Source organism: Leuresthes tenuis, unplaced genomic scaffold, assembly GCF_036924035.1.
Source record: "Leuresthes tenuis unplaced genomic scaffold, fLeuTen1.0.hap1 SCAF_16, whole genome shotgun sequence".
NCBI lineage: Eukaryota > Metazoa > Chordata > Actinopteri > Atheriniformes > Atherinopsidae > Leuresthes > Leuresthes tenuis.
The window spans coordinates 4,550,930-4,559,713 of record NW_027325370.1 but is presented as its reverse complement, the minus strand read 5'-3'; positions in this window follow the sequence as shown (position 1 = coordinate 4,559,713).

The following is an 8,784-nucleotide window of genomic DNA, read 5'->3' as shown; positions in this document are numbered from 1 at the left end:
GGAGCAGCTGTACATCAAAGCGTTGCCCCAGTGTGCGATGCCATGTGCGTCTCTGCAGAACTGGACACAATGGACCTCCTTCTTGCTTCACTGCGGTTAGTCATTAAATATCCCAACAACAGCTTTGGTTAACATCCACGCCCAGACCCCCCTACTTATGTCTTACCGCTCCTCCATTTGGTTCTTGAATTCATAAATGTCTCCTGCATGTGTTTTTTTTTTGTGACAATAACTCAAATCGATTCAGTTTCCATAAAAGTGAGCATTGGTGTTTGATCATGGTATGAATAAGGGTTTGTTGAGCCCTAAGAGATGTACATAAACCTTAAAAAATTTATTTTTCTCAGTCATCAGTTAGCAGTCCAGATTAAAATATCTGCAAAACCACAGATTCACAATCACAATCCCAAACTTTCTGAACCAAATGAGCCTCGTCTCACTTCCAACTTGTCACATGACACTTCGTCAGGGATAATGAAAAGCTCTCTTTTGAGCCAAACCATAATCTTTTCCTAACCCTTAACAAGTCATTAAGACGACTAAACCCAAGAAATTTCGATGCCTAAGCTGAACATTGAGAGAACATGAAAAAAAAGGTTTTACAAAGACTGGAACTGCAGTGCGTAGGTAATTAAATACATAAATAGACAAATAAATAAATATGAAGCAATGGTTTCACACTGGACTCACACCCAGCTCTGCAGGACAGAAGGATCGTGACTCATTCCACTGCCTCTGAACACCAACACAGACTTTGTTGCTGGTTGAAAGAGAGTTTGCCTTAGCATGATGCAGGAACATTTGCATGACTGATGCATCACCACACTGCTTCCAAAGGACGCCTTGTACACAACTGGGTGAGGGGAAGATGGTCAAGTGATAGATTATTTCCAAAGCTCCACTGAGAGGAACGACATGGAGGAAGTGATAGGTGTGTGACGTTTGTCTTTGTTTGGAGAGTTGATTTGGAGTGTCCTTCTCACCTGTGTGTGGACTATGCATCATTTACCCATCTCTATTTACTCTTCATTCACTGGTCAATGTGAAAGAAAATCACGCAGCTTCACAGTATGCAAAGAGACACGTCACATAAGTGGAAGAGTTCCTAAATGTATGCTAGACCCTGAGGGTGCTCAAAGAGTCATGTAGATGGTGGGCCCTGCAATGTGGGTTCTATATGTAGCTGGCAAGAAGATGAACGATGCATTTGAAAAGCAGGTTTTAGTTATTATTCTTAGAATCCCTTCATCCTATTCCAAGGTATGTACTAAAGTGTGAAATCGTGCTTAACTGTTGCAGTTTCTTCTTTTTTTCACCTGTCCCTGCTGCACACATTCAAAGATCCACATTTTGTCATCCAGACAATTTATCCCATCAGCAAAGAGACTGTCACCACACAGAAGCAGACAGTGAAAAGGAAACAGGTTGAAATCTGTCTGTTCTGGCAGACAGTGGCGCTCTAAAATACCACTTCTCAAATAAATGACTGGCACAATTTTGAATGGATGTCTGCCCAAACACATTGTCCAGATGTGAGGGGAAAGGTAGTAACATCTGTGAATCAGGCTTATACTGAGGAGTTAAAAGTTCATTCATTTTCAGTAACCACTTTGAGCTGCTCCGGGTTTCAAATCCATTACAGATCATCATTTAAACTAACACAGTTTCTATTAACTGTGAGGAGGAGCCAAAAGCAAGCAACAGTGTTTTTTAATAAAACAAGCCTACAGTTTCTCATCATGAATAAATAAATAAGACTCCAGTCCTGCTGGGATGTAATATTAAGGTGAATGCATGCTAAGATCAGTGTTCTCTACATAGCTTTATTCAATCGTTGCTTACCCTGAGTATGACTTTATTAGTGATAAAACGTGTTTTTTATTCAGTTTTAACAGGGTTTTAACTGGGTTAATGTTGGAATGCAGCTGCGAATGTAGCCAATGGTATTACGGTGCACAATGTTGAAATTCCTCCTCTTTATATGGTTAGGAGTACTAAGTCTTTTAATAAGCACATGTCCAGCTTTCCCCTTTCACCCCCAGTTTTTGAATAGACATCACTACTGTGAGTCTTTGCTCACAATCCTGCAGTGATGAGGGACAAAGTTAATGAGTCCACTTTAGCAAAACAGGACACCACGCAATTAGTTTAATTCCCCCGACCTTTACATGAACCATCAGGATTTTTACATGATAATAATTTTATTAGATTTGGACACAGGGGCACTGGCATATTATAGTGAGGAAGGAGTAAGAAAATGGACGGAATCCATTTTAATGACATCAAACAATTAGCCATGAATACACTTTACCTTTGACTTAAGAAGCAACCCCAGCTTAAAAAAGAAAAGAAGATGATATTGCATCCTAAAACCATATAAAAGTGTTAAAGTGCTCATGCCTCGGCCAACTTACTTCAGCTGTTGGTACTGATAGGCACAATTAGGTGTATTCCATTTTGAATTACCCCAAACTTAAATTCTTCTAAAGGAAATTGACTTGCTACTAAGCCACATGGTGTGTTAATTCCTAGGTGGGGTGACCCTCCATCACTTCCACTATAAAATGTGCTCGTTAACATGTGACACCAGCTATAAAATCAGGCTTCCATTTAAAACAATTTGAGATGGACGGTGATAAATTACCAACTCACTCCGCTCCACAGACATTACAGTCCCAGTGGTGGTTTCTAACCAAAAGGACAGGAAGTATTCTGTACTAGCTTGAGTCTGGTTAGAATTCAGTGCACAGAAAACACTTTCTACAGCAACCTCACTAATGCATGATGAATGCATTTAAAAAAAAAGAGGAAAACATCCGCAGTGAGTTCAGTTTCCACTTAACAAGTCTGAAAACATATGATACATTTTCTTAAAGGGGAACTCTGGTATTTTTAAACCTAGACCTTATTTTTGGCATGAAATACGTTTATCTATTCACCGAGAACAGTTTGGTGAAAGTCGGCGTCCGAAGTTCCCCTTTAAGCTGCGTTATGACAACAAACTTTCTATTAAGGGGATTTCTGGAGAACCTCTGCATTTCCACTGAAGGTGACCAGGGGCTGAACAACGTACCGGGCACATATTCTAACCCCCAAAACAGTCCTGGTTGCGAGGAAGTACTTTTGAGAGTATGTGTTGCCTTTGGACTGCTTAAACATTTTCGATTTGCCAAATTCTCCCATTTCCTTATTCCCACCTTTCTCAGTCATCTCATAGTCAATCCCCGACATCCCTCATACAATCTGTGAGCGTTAAGGTGCCACACAGGAATAGGACACAATGGAAATGCTTATTTCTGCTGTCTGAAGGAACTTTCCCTGGGGATAAAAGTACTGGGACCTTTTGGTTGAAATGCAACTTAAACTAGGATGTAAAAAATTAACAAATTGATGGTAAAACTGAATAAAAGACAGAAAATAGAAAAATTACTGACAATAATAGCTTATATTATTATTTATTCTATAATGATAGACTAAAATACTTAGATAAGGGCTAAAAGTGTAATTAAAGTTTCAAACAACAAGCTTCCCTTTCCAGAGCTGCCAAATAGTACCAAAGAGCAGCCATTACTGACTGAGCCATATACGGTCCTAAAATAAGGTTGGAAAAAGTCACTATTTTCACAGGGGTCAAGTGGGCTTCCTGTGATGCAAACAGTTTCTTTCTCCACAATAGAACCTGGAGGATATGAAGTCATAAAGATGTAGGTGTGAGAAAGGAATGGCATTTGAAAGTGTACATATGAACAGCAGACGGCACAACACAGACACTTCCCTTGTCTTTGCATCCATAAAGCTCACAGGACCTGTTGTTACTTCATGTTAGGTATGCACCAGTGTTTGCAGTCAGTCCAGTTTTTTTTTTTACAAAAAAGCAGGAAGTGGAGTGAATGTGGCGCAGACAGAGAGGCCACATGTGTTTGAAACCCAGTGGCACCTTAGTGAGATGTTGGAGCCACCAGCAGCATCTTGTGTTGGTGTTACTTTGAGCTCCAGATGAAGCATTAACGTCCTGAAGTTACTCCTTAGCAAGAGATGAGAAAGCTTTTCGATGTGTACTGTTCGTATCTCTTCGAGACACTCGGTAAAATACAAGGTATAGCTCAAAAGAAATAAACATATTAACAAAAAGCAACACAAAGAAACAGCTGGAGAAAGAGTTAATAGTCAATAGAAGGTTTTATCACAGGGCTGGGAGAAGAATAGATCTCCACCCATTTGAATGAAAGTCCATCGCCCCCTTCCAGAATTTGATTTTCCACGCTATAAGGCTCACACTGCTTTCTGCATTCAAAATTTGGACATAAAGTAGTGGAAATTAAGTTGCAAAACTGTATAAGGATACAAAACTGTCCAATATAAACATAATTCATACGGCAGTAGGTTATTCTTGAACGCTACTCATATTAGAGACGACCGGACCAGCAGTTACTTCCATTATTTCTATATTATTACTTATTCTAATTCTTCCCTCTTTTCCTCTGTTCTGACAGCAGAAAAGGCATTGAAGCATACTACTTTACACTTATTTATTTTATTTCTAACTCACCTCTCTGAGTGATAATTCTGTCAAATTTGTTTAAATCTGTTTTTATCAAACTAATTTACACAATTAAATTAGGTAAAATTACAAAACAAGCAGCGTTTTACACTGAAAATGAATAATAACCTGGTTCAATGGATACATGTGCATGCAGTGGGTGGAAAACAAGATTACAGGGAACAAGAAAGCAACAATTACAGATTTGAAAATAAGGGAGAGGTTGATTAAATAAGTGTAAATAAGAACAACAATCTATATAAAATGTATGTTAAGCTAACAGATCCAACCAGTACTTTGCATCTCATGAACACGACCTTTTAACGCTGCATTATGTGGTAGAGGCACGTAATGACCTAAAATTCAATGTTGGTACCAGAGACCTACCTACCTGCTTGCTTACCAGAGGAACAAGGCCCATCCCAGGAGATATTGACCATGCTTCAACGTATCTATGGAATCTATTCATCCATCATTCAGATCTCTGTATATCTCTATATGTTGCCTCAGTGGTAAGATTGCCAACTCTCATGTGAGGTGATCGGGGTTCGAATCCTGACCCTAACGTATGAAGGTACAGAAGGGGTCCTTAGGCAAGACCGCCTTATGCTACCTGCCTACCTGGGATATGAGTGTAAGTCGTTTCTATTTTTTCCAGGTAAGTATGTTTTGTGCCTAAACATAACCATATTGCAACTGAAAAAAACAGTTAGATTAGGCTGAGAACCACTGCAGAATGGGAAACTGGAACAATGAATCAACAGTAAAAGCACGTCTCTTCGTGAAAAGTCATATTAGTCCTAGTCCAGCACAAAAAATATGTTCCTCCTTGGTCATTTACACATGCCAGGCAGAGGTAACTCAGCCCTGCATTACTGTGTGCTTACACACGTTAGGCCGCCGCTGCGGAATCTGCTGAGAAACGACAGCATTGTTGGTTAAATTGGCGAGTTTCGTTGTGTCGACTTGTCCTTATGCACACAGTACGTTTCCCATTTGTTACCATTTCTTTTTTCAGCGTATCAGTGGCAAATCAACTTCGTCATCCCATGCTGCCTCTGTAGTTTCGCACAATACCGATGTGCAACAAAGGTGCATCAGTCCCGGCTTGAAAGGCGTGTCCGAAAAAGTTTTCTCATCCAAGGAACTGCAGTTTTTCAGAACTTCTGTATTGTCAAACCCGTTAGTGTCAGCCTGGCAGTCAGTCAGCTTTCGCACAGCCTGTATAGACCAACTGAGTCTCATGGAAAAATGTAAAACAGCCACATAATAGAACAGTTTGTATTTGTGCTGATCAACACAAATTCTGTTTTCACTTTTTCATAGAATAGAAGAATAGAATAGAAAAATATTTTATTCATCCCCCAGTGGGGGAGATTCAAAAAGGCCACCCAGGACGACTTTTACCATAATGTATTTCAGTTAGACATCTGGTTTGTGTGTCCAGCATATTTTGTGTGTTCAGCCGAGGGGGAGGGACTGTTTTCTGTCTGTTTTATTGCAAGTCATGATGTTTTCCCAACCGCACCTCTATAGTTTTTGATGATTAACCTGAATCAAGTAGATACGCGGCTAAATGTCGAATGACGTCAAATAACAATTCAAAGTAAAGTTATTTAACATAAGTGGTTGTTACACGAGTCGAACTCAGTAGTTTGTCGATACAATTGTGTATGTAGCACCATCCCCCGACCCCGCCAACCAGCACATGGAGTATTTGTAACTCCTTGATTATGATACTATTTCACAAAATGAGGTGATGCTGATCTTTCCTCTAAGGCAGTGTTTCTCAATTCCGGTCCTCATGACCCACTGCCCTGCATGTTTTCGACGTTTCCCTCCTCCACCACACCTGATTCAAATGAATGTCTCCTTATCAGAACACTGCAGAGCTTGATGACCAGCTGATCATTTGAATCAGGTGTGGTGAAGGAGGGAAACATCGAAAACATGCAGGGCAGTGGGTCATGAGGACCGGAATTGAGAAACACTGCTCTAAGGCAGGGATGTCCAACTCCGGTCCTCGAGGGCCGCTGTCCTGCAGGTTTTAGGTGTTTCCCTGCTACAACACACCTGATCCAGATGAAATGGATCTCTTCAAAAGATTATTAAGTTCTACACAAGCCTGCTAATGAGGCATCGATCTCTCCGGAGCTGGAGATCCCTGCTCAAAGGCAGGGTTGTCTAACTCCAGTCCTCGAGGGTTGCTGTCCTGCAGGTTTTAGGTGTTTCCCTGCTTCAGCACACCTGATTCAGGACCTCTTCAAAAGCTTGTTAAGTTCTGCACAAACCAGCTAATGAGGCATCGATCTGAATCAAGTGTGTTGGAGCAGGGAAACGTTTAAAACCTGCAGGACAGCGGCCCACGAGGACCAGAGTTTGACATATATGCTCCAAGGAGTCATTTTCATGTCTGGTAGCACGAAAAACACTAGCTTACATTTCTAGTTTCGCTTAATGTACTTTATATAAATTTGACCCCCCACTGCAGAATCTGAGCCTGTTTATTTTGCATAATGTAAGGTTTACGACACATCTTTCTGGTATCACCTGTTCGAAAAGCAGGGCTAAATTCTGCGTGACTTCATAACTCTACACAACAGTGGCGGCAGAAGCAGCCATAGAGGTGGAATCTTATTTTAGTGCTATTACTGTTCAATCTGTTTGAAAGGGGTTACTAATACATCACCCTACATGCAAAACAGTCAGTTATTTCCATTTTTTCTGTTGGTAGCTTGGAAAATGTAGCTCATTCCTGTCAAAGGTTTTAGACCGCCATTTCCTTTGGTTTTTAATTGCTCTCAAATAGATTTGTTTGCAAAGAAATCAATGGCCACCTTATTGTAAAGATCTGATCTTAAATACAGTTGCATTGGTTACTGCTTGTGAATTTATTTATACCAGAGGACATGTGGCATAACAGAAAATTTGAGGGAAAGAAAATAAAGCTGAGGTCAAGTGCTGCTCTGAGCCAGAAGTCCAGATGATTTTTCATTTCCAGTGTCCCTGGTAGTAGCTGAGGTCATTTTTCTTCTGGATGTTGTTTGACAGGTGCCCCATGATCCATTATAACACTTCCGTGCTGCTTATTTCTGCAGTGGTGAGATACGAATGCTAATATTTATGCTTACAGGCTAAAATTATCAGGGGCAAACTGACACTTAATGCTGCAAAAGGGGGTTTCTCTTGACTCTTGCAGAAACAAATTTTGCATGTCGGCAAATTGCTGTGTAAACATGACTGCAGCACACAGTCCATTCACATAAATATCTCTCCGGGCTATCGAGTTCAGGAAAAATACAATCATACATAAAGGAAGAGATTCTTTCGCTAGACAAACGGCATCTGGGGCAGGTATTACTGCATTAGTTCAACAGCTGATCTCAAATCAACTCGTATGAATTCTCCTTCACTGATTGACCAGAAGGGTCAAAAGTAATTTACTGTAGTGTCTGGTCCAATAAAGAAAGTTAAGGTTGTGTGTACTTACTGAAAACAGTGAGGTCAGAGCTCAGATGCAGAATATAAGCCCAACTCTCACGCTACCGATGTAGCCGTATCATTCATGCGCTTTTTCCATCAGTTGAAAACATCTGACCACTTGAATGATTTTATTCTTTCTCTTCCAACAGTATTTCCTGAAAGTCTAAATAAGAGAGAACTCATCAGTTTGAAGGGACTGGCATTTGGACTGCTGCAAACAAAGTATCCATTATACCACCCAGCATCTGTGCTGTCGGTGCAACAGATGAACCCAGTGTTCTCTGTCCAGCAGATAGGTTTATTAAATTTGACTGAATCATAGAAAAAGGAATTTTGCTTCATTCCAGCATCCTTGCTATGAAATTACATTTAGTGTTTCAGAGGGATTTGTCAGGTGACCTTTCAGAGAAAAATGTTTTGAAAATAAATCTCATGATCATTTCTCCATCTTAATCTCACCATCAGCTGAAACATGATACACGTAGACCAAGATGTTTACAGATTAAACAGAACTGCTGTGCATTGATAAAGTTTATGTAATACAGCTTTTAACGCCCTTAGTAACGTCAGTCCTGCTGAGGTCTGCAGAGGTTGCATGGAGTCTGCATGATTTATGGGTCACTCACATGAAGCATGAGCTCATTTCAGCCAGCACCGCATCCGCAATCTGCCAAATGTGGTTGCTGCAATGCAAAATTACACTGGATTTGTAATCAATGCTGGCGCTCCGCACACCAACATACACACTTGCACACACGGGG